The following is a 14,196-nucleotide window of genomic DNA, read 5'->3' as shown; positions in this document are numbered from 1 at the left end:
CTGGTGTTACTGTGGTGTAAATGTGTTTACACATTTTTTCAAAAATCAAGTACTTTATCGGAAAATTCTTTATCGTCTTGTTGAAGTTCAAAATTAACAAGAAGTGCAGTAACTAGGAAACTATTCAAAAAACAATTTCAAATTTTGAAATGACACCCGGAGGTGTTAATCTAACACCATGAATGAGCACCCTAAATTTAACACCAACTCGGTGTTTCATATTTAACACCGTACTTTTTGCAGTGTAGGCTGCCAGAATTTGATAAAAGTTGTGGTCATATGCACTATCTTCTCGGACTGTGAGACTCAGTAAGCACATTGAAAAAAAAAAACTGTTGCCAAAATCTCTAAAATAAACACGAAAATTTGAAATGTTATGATACTTACAAAACAATCATACTGGATTATGATGAAAGAAAGTAAAGAAATAACCAATGGAAAGCATAAACATGTCTGCTTAAATTGACTGCAGCACATTCAAAATTTCATTCCTAAAAATTAATTCGAATGAAAGAATGCAGCACATTACAAATGACTATATCATTCTAAATTGAATGAACGATAGCAAAATGGTGCATGTATTTTGAATTTCATTTGAAAAAGTGTCGATTAAAATGAGGTTAAGGGTAATTTAAATGCTCCAAAATGAATTTGAATAAAGAGATCATAAAATTGAAATACCGAACATGTCATCTAGGCTAAATCTTGCTAAATTAAATGCAGCATTAACAGAGACTCCAACTCTCCCGCTTTCGACGGAAGATCTCCCGCCGAAAGACCATTTTTGCCAAATCTCCCGTTCTCCCGCTTGAGATTTAATTTTTCCCGCCCTGGCTCTATGTCTCCTGCTTGAAATGATCTCTTACGTAGTGTCATCATATGTTGAAAAATAAGCCCGAGATAGCACGAGAGAGCACCTAGATCCCTAGAGCTTCCAGGGCCCGCTTAAGGGCCCTAGACCCTGGCCACAAAGAACTTCGAGCTTTGCGCTCGTGATTTGTGCTTCGTGCACATCAAGTTGGAGTCTCCCGTTTGCTAAGGGTTTCAGGCGGGAGAATCTCCAGATCAGAAGGTGCTTGGGATTGGAGTCTCAGCATTAAGGAATTGGACTGAAAGAAGCGCAAAATTGCGGAAAGCGGAAAACCAGTATTATTGATTTTGTTCTTGCATGTATTTATATTCTTCAGTTGAAACTCATTGAATTCTAACAAAAATCATCAAAAATCACCAGAAATGTTTTAGTGGTCTCTAGTAGTGGCCTCTAATAGAATAAACTTTTTTCGTACAGGTGCAGGATACTGGACCATTACCAGATCGGAGTCTGATAAATTTAATTATTTGTCGTGTGTTGGTCGACGTACCACCAGGTCAATGTATAAGACATGTCGAGAGTAATCCGATTAAAGGTCCCATTCCAGTGACCACTGGAGATTCATCTGATCACTGAAATACCAAAATGTTGGTGTTCCCATAAGTTCCGATAGGATTTGAGCCGACAAGCGGAATTCAGTCTTGTTTTGAGAAGTCATACTAATAATTTATTCCACGAAAATAATATTTTGAAAATTCATGATCTTTATCGTTTGCAATTAGGACAATTCATGTATAAACTCACAAACCATTCTCTCCCCTTTGTGTTTGATTCCATGTTTTTAAAGAATGAAACTGTTCATGCATATCCAACCCGTCAATCCCATGAATATCATTTGCCTTTGACTAGGACGGTTTTTGCAAAATCTTTATTCTCCTTTTCTGGACCAAAATTCTGGAATTCTCTGGATAATAATATAAAAGAAGCTTTAAGTTTTTATACATTTTCTTTAAAGTTAAAGAATCATCTAAAAACTTCGTACGCAGCATAATTCATTTTTCTTTTTTTACTTTTGATTGTCAAAGTTGTTGTTGCTTCGTTATTCTCACTACTCTTTCTTCATCAGCGAGCCCGTGCTTCTGTGCCTCCAGTGCCCTGGTTATGACCCACCATTTTCCTCTCCTCTCCCCTCCCCCCCCCCCCCCTTGTCCACCTCGGACTTACTACCTTCTTCACTACTATATCTTTCTATCCTCTCATCAATTTTTTCCTTACAAGAGAGCCGCCATGATGTGTTTGTTAATGTGCGTCCTTATGTGTGCATGTATGTGTGTATTACTCTGTCTTTTTTTGGCTACCGCTTAAAAAAATTTGTTGTTGTTGTTGTTGTAGTTTTTTGCAATTTTTTTTTTCTCTATGAGGGGACTGCATTCTACATGCTCTGCTTTTTAGCAGTTTCCTCCATTTCGAGCAATATCTTTTATGCATTTACCACAGTGACGTAACAGTTATTTGTATCTCTGTTGATAATTTACCTATATTTTCTTACAATGTTCATCGCATTGTGGTACTGATTTCATGACGTCTGTGTATATGAGCGTTTCCTTGTATTTCTTATTTGTTTGTTGGAAGTGAAATAAATCAACTTGAACTTGAACTTGAACAACTTGAACTTTTCCAGCAAATCCAACAAAGATCTGACTTGATCAGGGTAATCGGATCGAAGCTTAAAGGCTGCATAGCAACCCGATATCTGTCATCTGCATCTGACTGTGATTGTATTGTGATCTGACACGTACTGACCCAACACTTACGACAATCACAGGACACCAGTCCGACTTATCGGTGCAGAATATCGTTTACCCTTCGACGAGTGCTGTGTTTGTTTTGGGCGACTCTCGAACACGTCGGATAGTTCCGTAATAAAAATCTGATACATCACAACAGACAGACTCGACACTCATCCGACACTAATTAGGTGATACGCTATCAGCGTATCACCTATTGTGATTGTCAAAATCTCTCTTTATTAGGTGATCCGAGAATCCTCTCGGATCACCTTCTGTATCTGTACTGATTCTTTGTTCTTCTTCTTCTTCTTCTTCTTCTTCTTTATTTCTCCGCAAAAGTTGTGTAGAGATGAGCTCAGAAAGTGCATTGCCTATGAATGTCAAACTTATACCATATGTGTATCATGTCCCAAAGACGACATGTCAAGTAAAATCGTAGTGATCAGTCGACCGTGACGTCACTATGACGTCATTATATGAAAACACATTTTCAATCATATCTCATTAATGGAGTGGAATTTCTCAATGAAATTTACGTCACATAAATTTCAATTCAAGGGAATTTTACCCATATTTTCAAAATTCCTCGCATCGTAAAGACGTGCGCGTACGCGCGCGTTGAAATATTTGTATGCTCCAATCAAGCTCAAATTTTTTTTGCATACGTTTCAGACCATTTGGAGCATTTTTTGAAAAATTGAAAAAATCGGACGGACGCGTACGCGCGCGCACATATACGCACGCACAGCTCATATGCAATGAAAATTTCCCGTTTTTTCACTTTGATCGGATGTGTGAAATGTCAAGGAATATTTCTACCAAGTTTCAAGTCAATCCGACTCAAGATGACGTCATACGGGTCCGTCAAAGTTGAAATTCCGCGCGCGCGTCAATGGCGATATACAGTGCAACAATGCCAAAAAACTGCCAATTTTAAATCCAATTTTACTCGTCAGGATGGACGGTGACCCCCCATTTTTTTTACATATTCTGAAAGCTGATGAGTTGTACATGTCATTTCATGGGTTGGCAATGCTGGAAAAATGATTAAAATATATCAAATTTCTTAATAAAGTTAAAAAAGTAAATTTTCAAAATGACGTCATCAAATTTCAAGTTCATTCAAGCATATCTCACTTATTCTTTAGTTGATTTTCGTCCAAATTTCAATATGTTGTAGCTTATTAAATGGTCTTTCAGATATATAATAACAACAATTTGATTGGATGACGGCATCACCTCGTAAAAAGGGATTAAAAGTAACATTGTTAAATTTGACCAGTTTACGTGTTATCTCTATGGGAGTGCAGTTTTTCTGGAAATGAAAACTGACATGACTATCTTTATCGAGCACTAGCTCACTTATGCTTCGGTGAATTTCTCCCATATTTTAGTATGTTGTAGCTGAGACTTTGGGCTATCGTAAATGTGCCCTTTGTTTTTTCATACGGAGTCGGCATCATGCCCAAAAACTTGGTTGAAATTAAAGCTTATCTTCCATGTATTTTCATATTCCTTTCTTTCTGCAACTTTCTTTGCAATAACTCAAGAAAAACAAGCTCTATCAGCCCAATATTTTGCACATGTTTAGTTTATGTCACGTACATTATTTCATAAAATAACAACTACTTGATCGGGTACCTTCTTGGGTATGTAAATTAGGGTCAAAGGTCAAAAATGTTTCATCCTGTATCTTGGTGAATACATGTCTTATCTTTCCCATATTTTGCATACTTAAAGACCATGTTACAAGAATCATTTCACAAAGTAACTACTTTTTGCTCAGACGCCATCTTGTCTGTGCAAAGTAGGGTCAAAGGTCATATGTACTTCTTTCTTTATCTTCATTATGACGTGTTATCTCTATGGGAGGGAATTTGTCTAGATGTGAAAATTGACATGATTGTCTTTATCGACGACTAGCTCAATTACCCTTCGGTGAATTTCTTCCAGATTTCAGTATGTTGTAGCCAATGTAATACTCTTTAAGTTTTGTTCAATCAAAGTTTTAATCGGATGATGTCTTCACCTCGTGAAAATAGATATAATGTAACCTTGTCAAATTTAACCAGTTTACGTGTTATCTCTACGGGAGGGAATTTTTCTGGAAATGAAAATTGACATGACGGTCTTTATCGAACACTAGCTCACTTACTCTTTCGTGAATTTCTCCCAGATTTTAATATGTTGTAGCTCAGACTTTGGGCTATCGCGACTATACCCTCCATTTTTTCATACGGCGCCGATATCACGTCAAAAAACTTGGTTGAAATTATACTTATCTTCGATGTATTGAGATATTTCTTTCTTTATGCCACTTTCTTTGCAATAAGTTAAAAAAACCAGCCCCTATCACGCCCATATTTTGCACATGTTTAGGTCATGTCACGTACTTTATTTCATAAAATAACAACTACTTGATCAGACACCATCTTGGGTATGTAAATTAGGGTCAAAGGTCATAAATGTTTCAACCTGTATCTTGGTGAATACATGTCCTATCTTTCCCGTATTTTCCACACGCAAAGACCATGTTACAAGAATCATTTCACAAAATAACCACTTTTTGCTCAGATGCCATCTTGGCTGCGCAAAGTTGGGTCAATGGTCAAATATACTTCATTCTGTATCTTCGTTATAGTGTATACCGAATTTGGTACCAAAGATGGCAGACCTGACTCTCTTTTCTAAATGGGAATCCAAACATCACACGGCCAATGTCTCTAAACACAGATGAAACCTATATGGTCATGCCTATTGCGATCAGGACTCGAATCATCGATTAAAACAAATCGGATCACCTAATTTGTCAGTCTTGACAAATTCCAAGTCTAGTTTCTTTTTAGGTGATCCGAGAATCCTCTCGGATCACCTTCTGTATCTGTACTGATTCTTTTTAGGTGATCCGAGTATCCTCTCGGATCACCTTCTGTATCTGTACGGATTCTTTGTTGGGTGTTCTTCTTCTTCTTCTTCTTCTTTCTTTATTTCTGGACAAAATTTGTGTATCGATTAGCTCAGAAAGTCTTCTTCCTATCAATTTCAAACTTATACCATATATGTATCATGTCCCAAAGACGACGGGTCTAATAAAATCATAGTGATCAGTCGACCGTGACGTCACTATGACGTCATTATATGAAAACACATTCTCAAACATATCTCATCAATGGAATGGAATTTTTCAATGAAATTTACGTCACATATATTTCAAATTATGCGCATTCTACTCATATTGTCAAAATTCATATTTTCTCTTAAAATGCGCGCGTACGCGCGCGTTAAAATATTTGTATGCTCCAATCGAGCTCAAATTTTTTTTGCACACGTTTCAGACCATTTGGAGCATTTTTTGAAAAATTGAAAAAATCGGACGGACGCGTATGCGGGCGCACATATACGCACGCACAGCTCATATGCAACTGAAATTTCCCGTTTTTTTTTTACATTTATCGGATGCCTGAAATGTCAAGTAATATTTCTACCAAGTTTCAAGTCAATCCGACTCAATATGACGTCATACGGGCCCGTCAAAGTTGAAATTCCGCGCGCGCGTCAATGGCGATATACAGTGCAACAATGCCAAAAAACCGCCAATTTTAAATCCGATATTAATCGTCAGGATGGACGGTGACCCCCCATTTTCTTTTTATATTCTGAAAGCTGATGAGTTGTACATGTCATTTCATGGGTTGGCGATGCTGAAAAAATGATTAAAAGATAACAAATTTCTTAATAAAATAAAAAAAGTAAATTTTCAAAATGACGTCATCAAGTTTCGAGTTCACTCGAGCGTATCGCACTAATCCTTTGCCAATTTCCACCCAGATTTCAGTATGATGTAGCTTATTAAATACTCTTTCATTAATGTAATAATAACATTTTGATTGGATGACGGCATCACCTCGTAAAAATGGATTTAAAGTAATCTTGTCAAATTTGACCAGTTTACGTGTTATCTCTATGGGAGTGCAGTTTTTCTGGAAATGAAAATCGACATGACTATCTTCATCGAGCACTAGCTCCTTTATGCTTCGGTGAATTTCTCCCAGATTTTAATATGTTGTAGCTGAGACTTTGGGCTATTGTAAATGTGCCTCCATTTTTTCATTTGATGTCGGGATCACGTCTAAAAACTTGGTTGAAATTAAAGCTTATCTTCGATGTATTGAGATATTCCTTTCTTTTTGCAACTTTCTTTGGAATAACTCAAGAAAAACAAGCTCTATAAGCATAATATTTTGCACATGTTTAGTTCATGTCACGTACATTATTTCATAAAATAACAACTACTTGATCAGACATCATCTTGGGTATGTAAATTAGGGTCAAAGGTCATAAATGTTTTATCTTGTATCTTGGTGAATACATGTCCTATCTTTCCCATATTTTGCACACGCAAAGACCATGTTACAAGAATCATTTAACAAATTAATCACGTTTTGTTCAGATGCCATCTTGTCTGTGCAAAGTGGAGTCAAAGGTCATATGTACTTCTTTCCTCTATCTTCGTTATGACGTGTTATCTCTATGGGAGGGAATTTTTCTAGATGTGAAAATTGACATGGTTGTCTTTATCGAGAACTAGCTCACTTACCCTTCAGTGAATTTCTCCCAGATTTTAATATGTTGTAGCTGAGAGTTTGGGCTATCGAAATGTGCAATTCGTTTCTTCATTCAACGTCGGCATCATGTCAAAAAAACTTGGTTGAAATTAAAGCTTATCTTCGATGTTTTATGATTTTTTTTCTGAAACTTTCTTTGCAATAACTCAAGAAAAACAGCCTTTATCACCCCCATATTTTGCACATGTTTAGTTCATGTCACGTACATTATTTCATAAAATAACAACTACTTGATCGGACACCATCTTGGGTATGTAAATTAGGGTCAAAGGTCACAAATTGTTCATCCTGTATCTTGGTGAATACATGTCCTGTCTTTCCCATATTTTGCACACGCAAAGGGCATGTTACAATAATCACTTCACTAAATAACCACTTTTTGCTCAGATGCCATCTTGGGTGTGCAAAGTGGGGTCAAAGGTCAAATATACTTCATTCTGTATCTTTGTTAGTGGATACGGAATTCGGTACCAAAGATGGCAAGTCTGACTTCCTTTTCTGAATGAGAATCCAAACATCACACGGCCAATGTCTCCTCGACACAAATGAAACCGGTATGGTCATGCCTATTAGGATCAGGACTCAAATCATTGATTTTCGAAGAGATCGGATCACCTAATTTGTCAGTGTTGACAAATTCCGGTTCTAGTTAGGTGATCCGAGTATCCTCTCGGATCACCTTCTGTATCTGTACGGATTCTTTGTTAGGTGATCCGAGTATCCTCTCGGATCACCTATTGTATCTGTACGGATTCTTTCTTCTTCTTCTTCTTCTTCTTTCTTTATTTCTCCCCAAAAGTTGTGCAGAGGTTAGCTCAGAAAGTACTATGCCTATCAAGTTCAAACTTATACCATGTATGTATCGTGTCCCAAAGACGGCAATCGAACTAAAATCAAAGTGATCAGTCGACCGTGACGTCACTATGACGTCATTATATGAAAACACATTCTCAATCATATCTCATTAATGGAATGGAGTTTTTCAATGAAATTTACGTCACATATATTTCAAGTTATGCGCATTCTACTCATATTCTCAAAATTAACATTTTCTCTTGGTACGTGCGCGTACGCGCGCGTTGAAATATTTGTATGCTCAAATCGAGCTCAAATTTTCTTTGCACACGTTTCAGACCATTTAGAGCATTTTTTGAAAAATTGAAAAAATCGGACGGACGCGTACGCGCGCGCGCATATACGCACGCACAGCTCATATGCAATAGAAATTTTCAGTTTTTTCACACGGATCGGATGTCCACAATGTCAAGGAATATTTCTATCAAGTTTCAAGTCGATCCGACTCAATATGACATCATACGGGCCCGTCAAATTCAAAATTCCGCGCGTGCGTCAATGGGGATACACTGTGCAACTATGCCAAAAAACCGCCAATTTTAAATCGGATTTTACTCTTCAGGATGGACGATGACCCCCCATTTTCTTGACATATTCTAAAAGCTGATGAGTTGTACATGTCATTTCATGGGTTGGCGATACTGAAAAAATGATTAAAAGATATCAAATTTCTTAATAAAGTAAACAAAGTAAATTTTCCAAATGACGTCATCAAATTTCAAATTCACTCGAGCGTATCTCACTTAAATTTCGCCAATTTTCACCCAAATTTCAATATGTTGTAGCTTATGAAATGCTCTTTCATAAATGTGATTAAACAATTTTGATTTGATGACGACATCACCTCGAAAAAATGGATTGAAGGTAACCTTGTCAAATTTGACCAGTTTACGTGTAATCTCTATGGGAGTGCAATTTTTATGGAAATGAAAATTGACATGACTATCTTTATCGAGCACTAGCTCACTTATGCTTCGGTGAATTTCTCTAAGATTTTAATATGTTGTAGTTGAGATGTAGGGCTATCGTTAGTGTGCCCTTCGTTTTTTCATACGTTGTCGGGATCACGTGAAAAAACTTGGTTGAAATTAAAGTTTATCTTCGATGTATTGAAATATTTCTTTCTTTTTGCAACTTTCTTTGCAATAACTCAAGAAAAACAGCCCCTATCACCTTCATATTTTGCACATGTTTAGTTCATGTCACGAAAATTATTTCATAAAATTACAACTACTTGATCAGACGCCATCTTGGGTATGTAAATTAGGGTCAAAGGTCATAGATGTTTCATCCTGTATCTTGGTGAATACATGTCCTATCTTTCCCATATTTTGCACACGTAAAGACCATGTTACAGGGATCATTTCATAACCACTTTTTGCTCAGATGCCACCTTGTCTGTGCAAAGTGGGGTCAAAGGTCATATGTACTTCTTTTTCTATCTTTGCTATGACGTGTTATCTCTATGGGAGGGAATTTTTTAGATGTGAAAATTGACATGACTCTCTTTATCGAGCACTATCTTACTTATGCTTCGGTGAATTTCTCTCAGATTTTAATATGTTGTAGCTGACACTTTGCAGTATCAGGACTCGAATCATTGATTAAAAAAAGATCGGATCACCTTAATTTGTCAGTGATGACAAATTACAATCTCTAGTTTTTCTTCTTCTTCTTCTTTATTTCTCCTCAAAAGTTGTGCAGAGGTTAGCTCAGAAAGTCCGCTGCCTGTCAATTTCAAAATTATATCATGTATGCATCATGTCCCAAAGACGGCAAATCTAATGTATCATTGTGATCAGTCGACCGTGACGTCACTATGACGTCATTATATGAAAACACATTCTCAATCATATCTCATTAATGAAATAGAATTTTTCAATGAAATTTACGTCACATATATTTAAAGTTATGCGCATTCTACTCATGTTCTCAAAATTCATATTTTCTCTTAAAACGTGCGCGTACGCGCGCGTTGAAATATTTGTATGCTCCAATCGAGCTCAAAATTTTTTTGCACACGTTTCAGACCATTTGGAGCATTTTTTGAAAAATTGAAAAAATCGGACGGACGCGTACGCGCGCGCGCATATACGCACGCACAGCTCATATGCAATTGAAATTTCCAGTTTTTTCACTTTGATCGCATGTCTGAAATGTCAAGGAATATTTATACCACGTTTCAAGTCAATCCGACTCAATATGACGTCATACGGGGCCGTCAAAGTTGAAATTCCGCGCGCGCGTCAATGGCGATATACAGTGCAACTATGCCAAAAAACTGCCAATTTTAAATCCGATTTTACTCGTCAGGATGGACGATGACCCCCCATTTTCTTTACATATATTGAAAGCTGATGAGTTGTACATGGCATTTCATGGGTAGGCAATGCTGACAAAATGATTAAAAGATATCAAATTTCTTAATAAAGTAAAAAAAGTAAATTTTCAAAATGAAGTCATCAAATTACAAGTTTACTCGAGCGTATCTCACTTATCCTTTGCCAATTTTCTCCCATATTTCAGTATGTTGTAGCTTATGAAATGTTCTTTCATTAATGTAAAAACAACATTTTGATTGGATGACGTCATCGCCTCGTAAAAATGGATTGAATGTATCCTTGTAGAATTTGACCAGTTTACGTGTTATCTCTATGGGAGAGCAGTTTTTCTGGCAGTGAAAATTGACATGACTCTCTTTTTCGAGCACTAGCTCACTTTTGCTTCGGTGAATTTTTCCCAGATTTTAGTATGTTGTAGCTGAGACTTTGGGCTATCGTAAGTGTGCCCTTCATTTTTTCATACGACGTCGGCATCACGTCGAAAAACTTGGTTGAAAATGGCACGTGGCTTCGATGCAGCGTCATTTTGCTTAATACACAGGGCCTATGGAGCATGAAATAGGTCATTGCATACCGCATCCGACTCGTAATCCTAAGGTCCCTGGTTCGAGGCTCACCCCTGCCAATATTTTTTTTTCATTTTTTTAAACACTTTTTTTCTTCTTTTTCTTTAGTTAGTCTTAATCTCCCTTCCTAACTTTATCTTTTTCTGATTTTTTTATGCTTCTCCTTCAAATTTCTATAAAATAACATATTTTTTTCTTTATTTTTCTTTCTTTCTACTACTTTCTGTGCAATAGATGAACAACAACAATGGCTATCAATCCCATATTTTGCACATGTTTAGTTCATGTCACGTACATTATTTCATAAAATAACAACTACTTGATCAGACACCATCTTGGGTATGTAAATTAGGGTCAAAGGTCATAAATGTTTCATCCTGTATCTTGATGAATACATGTCCTATCTTTCCCATATTTTGCACACACAAAGACCATGTAACAAGGATCATTTCACAAAATAACCACTTTTTGCTCAGATGCCATCTTGTCTGTGCAAAGTGGGGTCAAAGGTCACATGTACTTCTTTTTCTATCTTCGCTATGACGTGTTATCTCTATGGGAGGGAATTTTTTTAGATGTGAAAATTGACATGACTCTCTTTATCGAGCACTATCTTACTTATGCTTCGGTGAATTTCTCTCAGATTTTAATATGTTGTAGCTGAGACTTTGCAGTATCAGGACTCGAATCATTGATAAAAAAAAAGATCGGATCACCTTAATTTGTCAGTGATGACAAATTACAATCTCTAGTTAGGTGATCCGAGTATCCTCTCGGATCACCTTCTGTATCTGTACGGATTCTTTGTTAGGTGATCCGAGTATCCTCTCGGATCACCTTCTGTATCTGTACTGATTCTTTGTTCTTCTTCTTCTTCTTCTTCTTCTTTATTTCTCCTCAAAAGTTGTGCAGAGGTTAGCTCAGAAAGTGCATTGCCTCTCAATGTCAAACTCATACCATATATGTATCATGTCCCAAAGACGACAGCGCAAGTAAAATCATAGTGATCAGTCGACCGTGACGTCACTATGACGTCATTATATGAAAACACATTTTCATGCATATCTCATTAATGGAATGAAATATTTCAATGAAATTTACGTCACATATATTTCAAGTTATGCGCATTTTACTCATATTCTCAAAATTCATTTTTTCTCTTAAAACGCGCGCGTACGCGCGCGTTGAAATATTTGTATGCTCAAATCCAGCTCAAATTTTTTTTGCACACGTTTCAGACCATTTGGAGCATTTTTTGAAAAATTGAAAAAATTGGACGGACGCGTACGCGCGCGCACATATACGCACGCACAGCTAATATGAAATAGAAATTTTCAATTTTTTCACACGGATCGGATGTCCGAAATGTCAAGGAATATTTCTACCAAGTTTCAAGTCGATCCGACTCAATATGACGTCATACGGGCCCGTCAAATTCAAAATTCCGCGCGTGCGTCAATGGGGATACACAGTGCAACTATGCCAAAAAAACGCCAATTTTAAATCGGATTTTACTCGTCAGGATGGACGGTGACCCCCCATTTTCTTTACATATTCTGAAAGCTGATGAGTTGTACATGTCATTTCATGGGCTGGCTATGCTGATAAAATGACTAAAAGATATCAAATTTCTTAATAAAGTAAAAAAAGTAAATTTTCAAAATGACGTCATCAAATTTCAAGTTTACTCGAGCGTATCTCACTAATCCTTTGCCAATTTTCACCCAAATTTCAATATGTTATAGCTTATGAAATACTCTTTCATTAATGTAATTAAACAATTTTGATTTGATGACGACATTACCTTGAAAAAATGGATTGAAGGTAACCTTGTCAAATTTGACCAGTTTACGTGTAATCTCTATGGGAGTGCAATTTTTATGGAAATGAAAATTGACATGACTATCTTTATCGAGCACTAGCTCACTTATGCTTCGGTGAATTTCTCTAAGATTTTAATATGTTGTAGCTGAGATGTAGGGCTATCGTAAATGTGCCCTTTGTTTTTTCATACGTTGTCGGGATCACGTGAAAAAACTTGGTTGAAATTAAAATTTATCTTTGATGTATTGAAATATTTCTTTCTTTTTGCAACTTTCTTTGCAATAACTCAAGAAAAACAGCCCCTATCACCTTCATATTTTGCACATGTTTAGTTCATGTCACGAAAATAATTTCATAAAATTACAACTACTTGATCAGACGCCATCTTGGGTATGTAAATTAGGGTCAAAGGTCATAAATGTTTCATCCTGTATCTTGGTGAATACATGTCCTATCTTTCCCATATTTTGCACACGTAAAGACCATGTTACAGGGATCATTTCATAAAATAACCACTTTTTGCTCAGATGCCATCTTGTCTGTGCAAAGTGGGGTCAAAGGTCATATGTACTTCTTTTTCTATCTTCGCTATGACGTGTTATCTCTATGGGAGGGAATTTTTTAGATGTGAAGATTGACATGACTCTCTTTATCGAGCACTATCTTACTTATGCTTCGGTGAATTTCTCTCAGATTTTAATATGTTGTAGCTGAGACGTTGCAGTATCAGGACTCGAATCATTGATTAAAAAAAAGATCGGATCACCTTAATTTGTCAGTGATGACAAATTACAATCTCTAGTTAGGTGATCCGAGTATCCTCTCGGATCACCTTCTGTATCTGTACGGATTCTTTCTTCTTTTTAGGTGATCCGAGTATCCTCTCGGATCACCTTCTGTATCTGTACGGATTCTTTCTTCTTTTTAGGTGATCCGAGTATCCTCTCGGATCACCTATTGTATCTGTACGGATTCTTTCTTTAGGTGATCCGAGTATCCTCTCGGATCACCTTCTGTATCTGTACGGATTCTTTGTTTTTCTTCTTCTTCTTTATTTCTCCTCAAAAGTTGTGCAGAGGTTAGCTCAGAAAGTCCGCTGCCTGTCAATTTCAAAATTATATCATGTATGCATCATGTCCCAAAGACGGCAAATCTAATGTATCATTGTGATCAGTCGACCGTGACGTCACTATGACGTCATTATATGAAAAGACATTCTCAATCATATCTCATTAATGAAATAGAATTTTTCAATGAAATTTACGTCACATATATTTAAAGTTATGCGCATTCTACTCATGTTCTCAAAATTCATATTTTCTCTTAAAACGTGCGCGTACGCGCGCGTTGAAATATTTGTATGCTCCAATCGAGCTCAAAATT

This window comes from Diadema antillarum, unplaced genomic scaffold (genome assembly GCF_040938485.1).
Source record: "Diadema antillarum isolate AM-2024a unplaced genomic scaffold, OU_Dant_1.0 seq00001061_RagTag, whole genome shotgun sequence".
Lineage (NCBI taxonomy): Eukaryota > Metazoa > Echinodermata > Echinoidea > Diadematoida > Diadematidae > Diadema > Diadema antillarum.
Note: the sequence above shows the minus strand (reverse complement) of the source record.